The following is a 14,794-nucleotide window of genomic DNA, read 5'->3' as shown; positions in this document are numbered from 1 at the left end:
AGACTAATAAAGAAGAAAAGAGAGAAGAATCAAATAGACACAATAAAAAATGATAAAAGCAATATCACCACTGAACCCACAGAAATGCCAAGTACTACCATCAGAGAATATTATAAAAGTCTCTATGCAAAGAAACTAGAAAATCTAGAAGAAATGGACAAATTCCTGGACACATACACCCTCCCAAGACTAAACCAGGAAGAAGTTGAATCTCTGAATAAACCAATAACAGGCTCTGAAATAGAGGCAATAATTAACAGCTCACCAGTCAAAAAAAAGTTCAGGACCAGACGGATTCACAGCCGAATTCTACCAGAGGTACAAAGAGGAACTGGTGCCATTCCTTCTGAAACTATTACAATCAATAGAAAAAGAGGAAATTTTCCCTAACTCATTTTATGAGGCCAGCATCATCCTGATAATAAAACCTGGCAGAGACGCAACAAAAAAAGAATAATTTTAGACCAATATATCTGATGAACATTGATGTAAAAATCCTCAATAAAATACTGGCAAACCAAATCCACCAGCACATCAAAAAGCTTATCCACCAAGATCAAGTTGGCTTCATCCCTGGGATGCAAAGTTGGTTCATCATTGGCAAATCAATAAATGTAATCCATCACATAAACAGAACCAAAGACAAAAACCACATGATTATCTCAATAGATGCAGAAAAGGCCTTCAACAAAATCCAACAGCCCTTCATGCTAAAAACTCTCAGTAAACCAGGTATTGATGGAATGTATCTCGAAATATTAAGAGCTGTTTATGACAAACCCACAGCCAGTATCATACTGAATGGACAAAAACTGGAAGCATTCCTTTCGAAACTGGCACAAGACAGGGATGCCCTCTCTCACTACACCTATTCAACATAGTGTTGGAATTTCTGGCCAGGGCAATCAGGCAAGAGAAAGAAATAAATGGTATTCAATTAGGAAAAGAGAAAGTCAAATTGTCCCTGTTTGCAGATGACATGATTGTATATTTAGAAAACCCCATCATCTCAGCCCCAATCTCCTTAAGCTGATAAGCAACTTCCGCAAAGTCTCAGGATACAAAATCAATGTGCAGAAATCACAAACATTCCTATACACCAGTAACAGACAAACAGAGAGTCAAATCATGAGTGAACTCCCATTCACAATTGCTGCAAAGAGAATAAAATACCGAGGAATTCAACTTACAAGGGATGTGAAGGATCTATTCAAGGAGAACTACAAACCACTGCTTAATGAAATAAAAGAGGGTACAAACAAATAGAAGAACATTCCATGCTCATGGATAGGAAGAATCAATATCATGAAAATGGCCATACTGCCCAAGGTAATTTATAGATTCAATGCCATCCCCATCAAGCGACCAGTGACTTTCTTCACAGAATTGGAAAAAAAAAAAAAAAAAAACTACTTTAAAGTTCATATGGAACTAAAAAAGAGCCCATATTGCCAATACAATCCTAACCAAAAAGAACAAAGCTGGAGGCATCATGCTACCTGACTTCAAACTATACTACTAGGCTACAGTGACAAAAACAGCATATGCAGAAAACTGAAACTAGACCCCTTCCTTACACCTTATACAAAAAATAACTCAAGGTGAATTAAAGACTTAAACGTAAGACCTAAAACCATAAAAACTCTAGAAGAAAACCTAGCCAATACCATTCAGGACATAGGCATGGTCAAAGACTTCGTAACTAAAACACCAGAAGCAATGGCAACAAAAGCCAAAATAGATAAATGGGTTATAATTACACTAAAGAGCTTCTGTACAGCAAAAGAAATTACCATCAGAGTGAACAGGCAACCTATGGAATGGGAGAAAATTTTTGCAATCTACCCATCTGACAAAGTGCTAGTATCCAGAATCTACAAATAACTTAAGCAAATTTACAAGAAAAAAAATCAAGCAACCCCATCAAAAAGTGGGCAAAGAATATGAACAGACACTTCTCAAAAGAAGATATTTATGCAGCCAACAGACACATGAAAAAAATACTCATCATCACTGGCCATCAGAGAAATGCAAATCAAAACTACAATGAGATACCATCTTACACCTGTTAGAATGGCGATCATTAAAAAGTCAGGAAACAACAGATGCTAAAGAGGATGTGGAGAAATAGGAACGCTTTTACACTGTTGGTGGGAATGTGAACTAGTTCATCCATTGTGAAAGACAGTGTGACGATTCCTCAAGGATCTCGAACTAGAAATACCATTTGACCCAGTGATCACATTACTAGGTATATACCCAAAGGATTATAAATCATGCTACTATAAAGACACATGCACATATATGTTTATTATGGCACTATTCACAATAGCAAAGACTTGGAATCAACTCAAATGTCCATCAATGATAGACTGGTTTAAGAAAATGTGGCACATATACAGCCATGAATATGAATACTTTGCAGCCATAAAAAAGGATGAATTCATGTCCTTTGCAGGGACATGGATGAAGCTGGAAACCGTAATTCTGAGCAAACTATCGCAAGGACAGAAAACCAAACACCGCATGTTCTCACTCAGGTGAAACCTGAACAGTGAGAACACTTAGACACAGGGCGGGGAACGTCACACCACTGGGGCCTGTCATGGGGTGAGGGTATGGGGGGGGATAGCATTAGGAGATATACCTAACGTAAATGACGAGTTAATGGGTGTAGCACACCAACATGGCACATGTATACATATGTAATAAACATGCACGTTGTGCACATGTACCCTAGAACTTAAAGTATAATTTTTAAAAAACCAAAGTAGTAATTTTGATTTATAAAGTGTGTATGAAAGCATTTTTCCATGACTTTATAAACAAATTTTTGATACACACAAGCTCTCTAGTGTATTTTCTTGTAAGAATATTAATTCTATCATATCAGGGTCCTACTCTTTTAACCTCATTTAAAACTTAATTTCCTCCTTTATAGGGCCCATCTCCATATACAGTTTTCAAGTAATAAATTTGGCAAACGAAACAGAAGATTTTATTATCTTCTGTGAGTCACATCCGTCATCAAGCACTGGTTGTAAGAAAGACACTTGTTGAGATTCAATGGAATTTAGGTGAATAAGATTCTAACTACCTAACTAGAAAAGCAAATCTTCTAAACATTAAAATACTAACTAAATAAAACCAAAGGTGATAGGTGCTTACTTATACCAAAGAGAGGGTAAAGTGAGGGTAGATGTTTAAAAAACACACAGTCACATTCTTTAGATCAATCTTGAAGAAATCAGTATATCTATCATATAAAGTATGGCTTTATAATTTCTTAAAAAGATAACATCCTACTTGATATATTTGACAAATCAAATAAATATACACTTGTCAGTTCTTACGAAGTTGAAATTTTCATTAAAATTGTGGTAGACCATGTTATATTCCATAACTTAAAATGTATCTACATACGCAATTTATTTTTGCCTGTGATGTGTCTTTGCGTTTTCTTCACTAATGTTCATTCCCTCTGCCAACTATCTACACCTTATCTGGGATATTGCAATAGTCTTCTATTGAATTTTCTCATCCCTTGCACACCAAGTCAAGAAAAACTTTATGCAATTAGTGCTTAAATTGAGATCTTTGGATTAGAAAAGCCTGAGTTTATATTCTGGATCTATCATTAGTTAGCCCTGTGGTATCAGGCAAATTACATAATATCTGCAAATTGAGGGTTGAGTATATTGCATATGCCATATAATTATGAATATTAAATGTCATGATGCAAGTTGAGTGCTTCATGCATGGCATGTAATAATGATTTATTCACTATCATTACTGTATCATATGAAAATGAGAATATAATAAGCACATATGAGTAGGAGAGTAACATAGTCAGTGCTGTGCCTTGGAGTATCTGATCCCAATACCCTAAATAGATTGGTATAAAGAGGCCTGGTTATAATCCCAGTAGTTAAGCTCTATGCAAAGGATAATTGTCTTACCCAGGGCTGCCATAACAAAGCACTACAGGCTGGGTGGCCTAAGCGGCAGACATTCATTTTCTCACAATTCTGGAGGTTGGGAGTCTGAGACCAAAATGCCAGCATGGTTGGTTTCTGGTGTGGTCGCTCTCCCTGGCTTGCAGGCAGCCACAGTCTCCCTGTGTGTTCACATGATCTCTTTGTGTGTGTGTGTGTGTGCACACAGTGGTGGAGGAGGAAAGAAGGCAAGTGAGCTTTCTCATGTTTCTTCTTCTAAGAACATTAATCCTATTATATCAGGCCCTACTCTTATGACCTTATTTAACCTTAGTTACCTTCTATAGGCCCGATCTCCAAATATAATCACATTGCGGGCGAGAGTATCAACAAGTGAATTTTGGGGGAACACAATTCAGTGCGTAGCATTAATGAAGACCTAAAATAGCATACTGACCATGAGAATGCCATGAAAGGATCAATGGAATTTGTGAGTCAGTTCTGTTAAAGATGGACAGAATTTGACATGTTTTTGGCAGAGACGAAGACAGATGTAGAATCTAGCTCACATAGGTGACTACAGAAAAGTAACACACTAACAAATATTTAAAAGGGAAAGAAGCAAATGAAAAATGAAAAGATGTAAGAAGGTAATGATTACAGTTATAGTTTTTCAGAAGTCAGTTGAAAATTCAGTCAATAATTCTTGTGTGCACTGATCCCTAATCATAAGCATTCTACTGAGGACTTACAAATGAACTGTGAATAAGCATTAGTCCTGTACTCAAGGACATCCTAGTCTGGTGAAATGTTAGAATAGAATCCAGTGACAAGGCCAGTGCCAGACTTTAGGGGCTCTTACACATTAAAGTGTTCTTGGAAATTATATGTTTGGCAATGAACAAGTATCAGGATGAAACATGGGAGGATAATTAGTTTAACTATTTTACGTGTCACTGATCCACAGTAATTTTTACTACATAAAAAGTGTGTGTGTGCCGGGGCCTATCATGGGGAGGGAGGAGGGGGGAGGGATTGCATTGGGAGTTACACCTGATGTAAATGACGAGTTGATGGGTGGTGACGAGTTGATGGGTGCAGCACACCAACATGGCACAAGTATTCATATGTAACAAACCTGCACATTATGCACATGTACCCTAGAACTTAAAGTACAATAATAATAATAATAAAATACATTAAAATAGCAATATTTATTTTTAAAAAAAAGTGTGTGTGTGTTTACCTAAAACTTTTTTTAAATTAACTATTTTTGTCTAATAAAAAGATTCCAAACAACTGTATTTAGAGGTCAGTGTAGAGATTTCACCCTTAGCAAAATAAAACAAAAACCCACAGTCCGTCCTGATTAACATTTATTCATAAAGGGTGGTGATGAGTGTTACACACTTCAGGAATGTTGTATATTGTGTGACTGTTAAATATCTGGTTAAACAATAATGAAGTAAATATTCTGCCACCTCTTCTTACACGTGTTCTTATATGTTCTTTGTCTTTTACCAATTAAGATGAAATTCACCCAACTATTGCCACAGACATGAAACAAAATAAAACTCCCCAGCGTGATCTCAGAAAATCTTGATTAGCACTTTGTGCAAAGTGGCATTCAAAGCAGTTCATGGGCACTTTTGGTTTTACTTAGCTTTCCAATAAAAATTCTTTGTGACCCTGGGCTTAAAAGGGAGGAAAACTGGAATTTTACAGCAAAGGGCAGAGAGAGCTCAGGGAGAGCAGGTCATAACTTTGTTTAAAATGAACTTGTCAATGGGAAGAGGAGGGGGCCAGTTTATACAGCTGCAATGGACACTGTGAGAAAGTCTCTAGCAACTTAATAAACATACTGTCTTCATACACAGTTTAATGAAAATTAGAACGTAGTTTAAAACATTCCTTTCCTCGTTCTCTTCTTCCTAAATGAAGAAAACAGTAACACATCTCTTCTAGTCACAGATCTGTGAGAATTTTCTCTTTTGGTCATGAAGGAAAAACATAGACAATCTTTCTTGCCATCCGCTTCATACACACAATAAAAAGAAGATATTAGACGTACGTTGTTTTGCTCAATGCTTTATAACTTAGGAGTTTTGACAGTTTAATGGTTTTATTAATGACTTCATTTTGTACTAACTTAAAAATTTATGATTTTCATTTAAATGGGTTCTATGAGTACCAAGGAATATTTTTAACAGGAAATTTAACCAAAACCTTTGGGAAAATTAAAATTTTTTCCAATTACAAAGGGCCTCAGTGCTGTTTTTTTTGTGTGTGTGCATATTTCAAATAAACAAAAGGATTTAGTGATAATTTAAAATACATACATTCCAAACTAAAAGATAAACGATTACTTTGAATACTGTAGATCTGTGCTGCCCAGTACAGTAAACCACTAGTCGTATGTGACTAAGTTGAAATGCTGTTTTTTTAAATTAAAAATTTAGGCCATCCACTGCACTAGCTACATTTCATGCTCACACTAGCCATACCTATCTAGTGGCTTCTATACAGGACAACAGAATTTATACAGTATTTACATTGTCACAAGGAGTTATATTAAAGAGTGCTATGATTGTATAAACTTTATTTTAGACAAAGCCCTACCTTCCGTCTGTTGACTGCCTAATAGGGATAACTGAGATTAACCAATTAACTAAAATATTTATGAAAAACTTTAAGACAGAGTAGGTGCTAGATTTCTAGGAGAAAATGAGAAAGGTAAGTTTTCTGTTCTTTCTGTGTTCACAATTCTCAAACTTAAATTTCTCTAAACATCTGAGACTTTTAGGAATGTTTCTTCCTTAGAATTCATTATGACACTTTAATTTTAATCTTGTTAAACTGTGGGTTTGTGGATAGGATTCTACATAGCCACATTAATCTGTTAAGGGTATTCCTCTAAACATAAAAAAACCACAAGTATCTAAATAATTATCAAGCTATAATTTTTTAATAGATCTTGTTCTCTGTTTCCAAACTCTTATATAAAATTTATTTATAAGCCATAAATAAAACCAAGAAGAAAGATAAAATGATTCACACCTCGTGACGAACAGGGCACTCTGTGCTCCGTATACTGTTTGTTTAGACACTGAGTATTGGATGACTGTAGAATTCCAAATAATTGAGGACAGAGGAATTGCTGTGAAGAAGACTCCAACTGAGTAGACAGAAGAAATGTTAACATGTTGCAACATAACTATCCACAGTCCCAAATTTGACAGCAGTAGACAGATTCACCTGGCATGTAATAAGACAACATCAGGTGGCTCTGTTTGAGGTAAGCCTCCATGCAGTCAGAGAGATGAAGAGACTAAGCCACAGAATGTGACGAGTCTTAAGTATGAGTGTCTGGCTAAGCTTCTATTTGTTGGCGCAAGGATTATCTGAAACACCCAAGGATTTTAGTTCCACCTTTATATATGCATCATGATACTGTCAATGACATTTAGAGACAACTTATGAACACTTAAAAGAGAGTGCACTTAATTACTGATTTGATAGAATCATTTTTCTTGTCCTTTAATTACAGTTATTTTATAGATTGTGGAAATAATGTAGAACATTATGAAGGGTCACAATCAAGTTGTAATTCTACTCAGTTGCTTCATTTTAGTTGATCCAGAGTTCCTGTATAAATAAGATTTGCATGATTATCTGAGTCTTTGTGATGATCCCAGAAAGGCTCTATCCGCTGAGACTTACTAACCATTCGTGAATGCTCTGTGCTATTTACACCTCCATGCACTTACCTACAGTACATTTCTGGAATGTCATTCATCCTCTAAGTATTTTTTATTCGTCTTTCATGATAAACTCAGGAATCAACTCCTCTTTCATTCGTATGTCCCAAAAATGTTTATGGGGTGCTCATTGTGTTTCAAGCAAATTTCTAGGCTTGAGGAAACAGTAGTGAAAATAAGAAAGAAACAAATCCTTGCCCTTATGAAGCTTAATGTCTCTGGAAGAGGCAATAAAAATATAAAATAAATATATACTATTAAAGCCAAGACTGTGTTATATGAAGAAAACTAATACAGGATATAGAATGTGAGTGGGTTATCTTAGATAGGCAGTCAGGGATGCATCTCTGTGGAGAGGACCCTTTGGGAAATTTCTCAGTGGAATGAGGGAGTGAGCTCTATGACCGCCATGAGCAGAGCATGCCTGGCAAATGGAACAGCAAAACTTAAGCCTCTAAGTTAGCACAAACACACAAGAGCAATGAAAGGTAGAAGTGGTGAAGAGGACAGAAGTGAGAGAGGAGTTTAGAGAGTGAGCCAGAAGTCAGATGAAGAGGGCACTGTAGGGCCATAGTGTTGAGTTTAACTTTGTATAACCAGAAAGCATCACGAATGTTGAAAAGTCAAGTCACAAGATCTGTTTTGAGATTACTTGACTGCCAAGTTGGGGCTAAAGGGTCGGGAAGAGAAGCCTGAGACCAGCTGGAAGGTTATTGAAGTGGATGGGTGAAAAATAATGAAAGTTTAAACAAAAGTGAGAGCAGTAGATATTATAAAAACTGGTCAAGTTCAAGATCAATTTTAAAGGTATAGGCTACAGTATTTGCTGATATATTGAACATGAGCATATGAGGGAAAAAAAAAAAAAAAAAAAACAAAAAACAAAAAGCAGCAAAGAAAATCTCTTAAATTTTTGGCCTGAGAAACCAGGTGAATGCAGACGATTAAGAAAGGAGCAGGCTGCATGTGTGTCAGTCGGGGGGGCGGGGTTCATATATTGAAAGTTGTTTTAGTTATGAAAAGCTTGAGACACTTACTAAGCATACAGGAGGAAATGTCAAGTTGTTGATTGAACACATACATTTGGAGGTTGCGAGTCATCAATGTATTGATGACCCTGAGAAGCCAAGGAATAAACTGAGGACCTATAAAAAGAATATTGAGAAGAGGGGAAGTTCAAGGACTAAATCGTTGAGCCCTAAATCATTTAGAAATTGGCAAGAAAAGGAGCTGGCATAGAAGTAATCACTTTCTCCACTGACTTACCCCCAAAATAGGTCTATTATAGTAGCAAGCCACATCACACTGTGTTTATTTTACTTTTATTACTTACATCCACTTAATAGTTTTCTTAATTATTTATTTTTCTATCAAAAATGTCCTTCCCTGAGTTTAACACATAGTAACACTCAAACGTATTTGTGGAATTAATATATATTTGAATTAATTTTTTGTAACTTGGCCAAGAAAATTTTGAAATATTATTATGGGAAAAATATAAATGGTACAAAGCAACACTTTGTACCAACATGACTATTCTTGGAAAACAGTAATAGTGAATTCTTCTGCAAATCAGATACTTTGTTTCTTTTCTCTAAATTCCCTTTATTTGCTATAGACATCTCAACTACCTTTCGATTTGCTTTTACCTCATTGATTCCGTATTTTTAATTCCTTCATATCCTGTTACTAATTATTTTTTTTTTAGAGACCATGCTCCTTTTCCATCATCAACTTGATTTCTATCACTGAGTGTGATAGAAATTCATCCACTGCAAATAAAGGCCAGTTTCCATTAAGGACTTGCAGTCATAAGTCCATTGGATCAGTGAGTCATGCTTTATGTTGTACACCACATATATGACTAAACACAGCAGCTAGTGAGTCTACAGGCTCTCTGGTAGCACACCTATGCCTGCAGGCAGGTATCTGCAGATGATTGGCTTCAGGTGTTTGCCTGCAGGAGCTTATTGAAAGTCAATGCAAATGAGGCCATTTTCTCTAGCAGAAGACATTAACCTGCAGGAACCTTGTAGGCATGGATGTATTTTGGGACCATAACAGTGCACTTCTTAAATGTATGTTTAACATTATACATTAATCATGAATACCAGGTCAATAAAGTGAAGAGCACTTCATAAAATAGGTGAAAGAGGAAATAATACAATAAGTGGCATGGTACAATTGGAAATAAAGCTTTTATATACCTCTCTGCATTGTATATTTCATGTCTGCCGCCATTCTAGCTCTCATTCTGCCATGATTTTGAGAAAAATAATTTAAAAACAATCTTGAGGCCTGATGATAAAAGGACATTGAAAGAGAACCAAATGAAACTTATTTGGAATTACGCTGTGTTTTAATACAGAAAATTCATTAAGTTTAAGCTAAGCCACATAAGGTTCAAAAGTTTTTCCTGTTTTTAGATGAGACTAAGTATTCAATGCTAAAGCTTAGTAATTCTGTAAGGTCACGTCGAGCGACATAACTGGATAGTAATTGAAAGGATATTCTAGATTTTCTGCTTTTGAAAATTGTTAAAACTTTTAGACACATTTTATCAGTGAAAGCATAAAAGAAACTCATCACCTTCTCTAACTAACAACCTCCTGGTGATCTTTTCCTAACCAAGAATCTCTTTAGTATTTTCACAGTTTGCACTTCTTCATTACAGACATGCTGAAATGTTGCCCTAGGAACCAACGATTTTACTTATGTAAGTTCTTTCCCCGTCATCACTTACATTCTAACTTTCCTCAAATTAAGATATGTATTCTCCATTTATTACACATCTTCCCATCCCTGCCTCCACAAGATGCATTCTTAACTGAATTGAATTGTATAGCAAATTCTTTAAAATAAACTGTTACTTTGAATGTATAATGGAGTTGAATTACTGGGATGCAAGACAGTATTGGTGGGGGTGGAAGGGAAGTTTCAATGCTTTATGTGTATCATGCAACATTCAAATTAAAATATATATTTGACATTTACAGGAGATTTAGTTCTGCTATAATTTCATGTGCAGGTGGGTTCTTAATAAATAATTTTTGGTGACAAGCCAAGAATGTGCTGTATATAGGATTTGAACATATGCTCTATGATATTAATGATAAAACATATGTTTAAAAACGTTTTTATCCAAGCCTGGGACATATTGCCTCCATCCTTTACTGAACATCTCCTCCAAAAAGGCCTCCTCATCTTGAAATAAAAATGCTTTAAAATATAGGAACATTCCCCTGCTCTAGTTCTTCTTACTGTTTGCCAATAACGTGACCTTCAAACATGTAAGTCTGAGACTGCCTGCCTTGCTTAGAAACTATATAATCTACAGCATGGCACCTGGGACCCTTCACACACTTACAGTCTGATCCTTACATGCTTTCTCTGTCTTGTTTTTCACTATGCTCCCACCCACCCTATTAAACAGCTATATTTTTCACCGTTCTCTGAACACATCATGAAGTTTCACACTTTCGTGCTCTTTTTCACTATGTTGTAATCATCCTGGAATGTGTTTTCCAACCAACTCTGCGTGGTAAGCTCAACTCAAACTCTTACTCCTTTCTAAAAGTTTTCTCCTCTGAGAATCCTTCCGGTATTTCCTGACCTTTCTCTGCCCTGTCCTATTTCACCTCTCGGCTAATTTTTCCAACATGGTGGCTCTCTTGTCTGTATGTTCACACTCCCTGTGGCTTATCTTTACTGGGTATGGGGAATAGCTCAGGCAACAAGAATAACCATGGTTAAATAACATTCTTTAGGAGATTCTTCCAATCTATTTGATTCATTCTAAATACTTCATTTTACTGATGTTTTTAGTAAATAGCTTTTAAATTTTAGAAACCATATGTTTTTGTAGAAAGAATTTAAACATTAAAGTTGTACATGATAAAGATCATGTTGTACATGTAAAGATGTAGAAAATATATAAAGTAAAAATTATTCAATTCCCCTAGTTTCCTAGTTCAGAAGTAAACATTTTAAACAGCTTGATGTACATTCTGTCAGAGCTCTTTTGCTATACATAGTCTCAGATATAGAAAGTCAGTTGGAATTTTTTAGAAAAATCATATTTTTTAATATACAGCTTTATTTTATCTAGTTGTAATTCTTTTTGCACATCAGAATAGTCAGATCTGCCCTATATCTTTATAACTTATCTTATACCTTATATCTTAAACCTCTAATGTCTGCACAGATGATCTGTAGATTACTTATTTATTGTTTTTTATTGACATTTAGACTGTTTTCAATAGCCAAAATATGCTTCAGTGTACTTCCTTGGATATATGTCTTTCCCTGTATGGGACACCAAAACATAGGGTCCCTCTTGTTGAGCTCCCTACCCAAAAGAACATTAAGAGTCATGGCCGGGCGCGGTGGCTCAAGCCTGTAATCCCTGCACTTTGGGAGGCCAATACGGGTGGATCACGAGGTCAGCAGATCGAGACCATCCTGGCTAACATGATGAAACCCTGTCTCTACTTAAAAAAATACAAAAATAAATAGACGGGTGAGGTGGCGGGCACCTGTAGTCTTGGCTACTCGGAAGGCTGAGGCAGGAGAATGGCATAAACCCAGGAGATGGAGCTGCAGTGAACTGAGATCCAGCCACTGCACTCTAGCCTGGGCGATGGAGCAAGACTCTGTCTCAAAATAAATAAATAAATAAATAAAGAATATTAAGAGTTATGCGTAAGAAAAAATTAAGTGCAAAAGGGGATTGATTAGTCACATAATATGAAACAAAAGTTGCATATACGACTTATCCATTTAAGCATGATTATATGTAGCAAAGCATACATATTAAGTAGCAGAGTTCTCATTCTATTTTCCAATTCCCCCTAACTTAATCTTTGAAACTGTCAGCCTGTGTGACTGAAGTAACTGTCTTTGATCTAATTTGGAGCATTTCTTTTCCTTAACAATCAACAATCAATAGTCTCCTCCAGTCCTCCTGTTTTGTTTTGTTTTCAATTCCATGAGATACTTATTCTGCACCCTTCCAAACTGGAGTAATCTTTATAAAAAATATTTAGGTTATTACTTATTAAAGATTATTCCCAGTTCCTGCATCACTACTGCCAGGGGCTAAATGCATAGTTTCCAGTCACTGCATATAACAGGAGTTACCTTCCTATGCTGCATTGCAAATTGCTAGTTTATTTTCATCAGATTATGAAGGTCGTAACTATTTGCAGGACTCTGAGGCATTTTGCTTTGGTTTTTAGCTGTATTTATGTCTCTAAACAGTTGTATCTTTGGGTGGACAGCTACTTTTAGTTTCTTTGTTGCTGATATTTGCTACTGTTTGGGCAGAGAAAATCTTGCTATTTTTCAGAGGAAAGAAAAACTCCCAGAGTGGGGATTCTCCATGAGACAGATCCTTGTGGAGAAACACTATTCTACACCCCTCTGACTACAGCAGCCTCTGTTTTTACTATTTAACCATTTCTTACCACCCTATTCTAGGCTTTAATATGACATATATCAGAGTGTATTGTGTCTATGTGAACACGTCTTTCTCCCCAGCAGAAATGTGAGCTACTTGTAGAAACGGTGAATTCATCATTGTTCCCCTCTCCTGGGCAGAATATCTGACCCAAATTATTCAATCATTCTTTGATGAAAGAAAAAAAAATGTATATACAAATTAATAGAGTTAGTTTTTATTAAGGATGGAATTTTAAACACAGTGCATTTTTATGTTAGAGGTATCGATAAGATTGATTCAGTTGGAATTGTATGTGTTATTTGGCAAGAAAATAGTAACCATAGCTCAGAATTTTTAATCTAAAATACAATGTTTAAAGTTTCTCCTAAGCATTGAACAACCTTTTTTGGGAGTGTGTCTTTTTTAAGAATAAAGAAGAGAAGAAAAAGTAAAAGAAGGAAGAGAAGAAAGGAGAAAAACTTCTTGCAATGATATACTGAAAATCCAAGGGCAGATTTTTTTTAACCTCTTGCACAGAAGCAAGTTGTTATTTTCTGAAGGAGAAAGAAGATGTGCATGAAAAAAAGTTACAGGCAAATTAATATTTGGAGGAAATAATGCTTATTTGGAAAAAGAAGACTTTTTATGCTTATGCTTCAAGTTGAGGAATAATTTCCCTCCTCATAATTAGAGCTTATTCTTTACAGTTATGTTCTTCATCTTTATCTTAGAAGACAAATTAGAGGGTGACTAGAAGGGGCAATCTACAATTTTGTCAAAACCAACTGTTCAGCCATGTTCTCTGTGAATATGTTGACCATCTGATGATAGAATGAACACATAATGGAGGCAGCAAACCAGGAAGGCTATTCAAATCCTTTATTTTCATTTGTGCTAGTTTCCTCAGCCATCCTTCTGCAAATAATTATATTTTTCTGTAGGAACAATTTTGACTGTCATTGCTCCTAGATGCTTTCTTTAAATGTACTCTTTGAAAAACATGACTGGAAATGATTTCTGAAGCCATGTATACAACGCCTTAACCTCAGAGCTTGAATGTGCTGATGGCTCTCTTTAATGAGTGTAGAAACTAGCAAATGATGTTTCCCCTGAATTCAATCTCCTGTATAAGTTTGAGAATAATCCATATTTAACTTTCCAGAATTTATTTCTGGTCACCAGTAGTAGTTTGTACCACATACAAATTCTATACATATCTACTGACCTTTGGAAAACACTCTCTGATTAGCTTGTATATTTTAACATTTTCTATTAAATGTATAAGTAGCTATTTGTATGGTTTCATACAGTCACAAATGAATTTACTTTCATAATATTTTTTTGTGGTATGCTTTCTCGATCTAATTTTTTGGGTAAGTAAACTGTAGAAATGGAAACAGTAACCTCCAAATCAATTAGGTAGAAAATGTTATAGGTAAGTTTCTTTTATGATTTCTTTGTCCAGAGGGCTACTAGTGTTTTATTTTTTATTTTGAATCATTTCCCCACCATGCTAATTTTGAGTAAAAGGCAGTCAGAATCCTCTATGTCTGCTTAAAGACATATGGTCCACTGAAATTTGTAATACTCTATAACTGGCATTTTATAGTGATGTATTTATAGCATTTCCCTTCCCCTGTCTCTTTCCATACTGGAAAATG

Source organism: Mandrillus leucophaeus, unplaced genomic scaffold (genome assembly GCF_000951045.1).
Source record: "Mandrillus leucophaeus isolate KB7577 unplaced genomic scaffold, Mleu.le_1.0 Scaffold184, whole genome shotgun sequence".
Taxonomy (NCBI): Eukaryota; Metazoa; Chordata; class Mammalia; order Primates; family Cercopithecidae; genus Mandrillus; species Mandrillus leucophaeus.
This window is presented reverse-complemented; position numbering follows the sequence as displayed.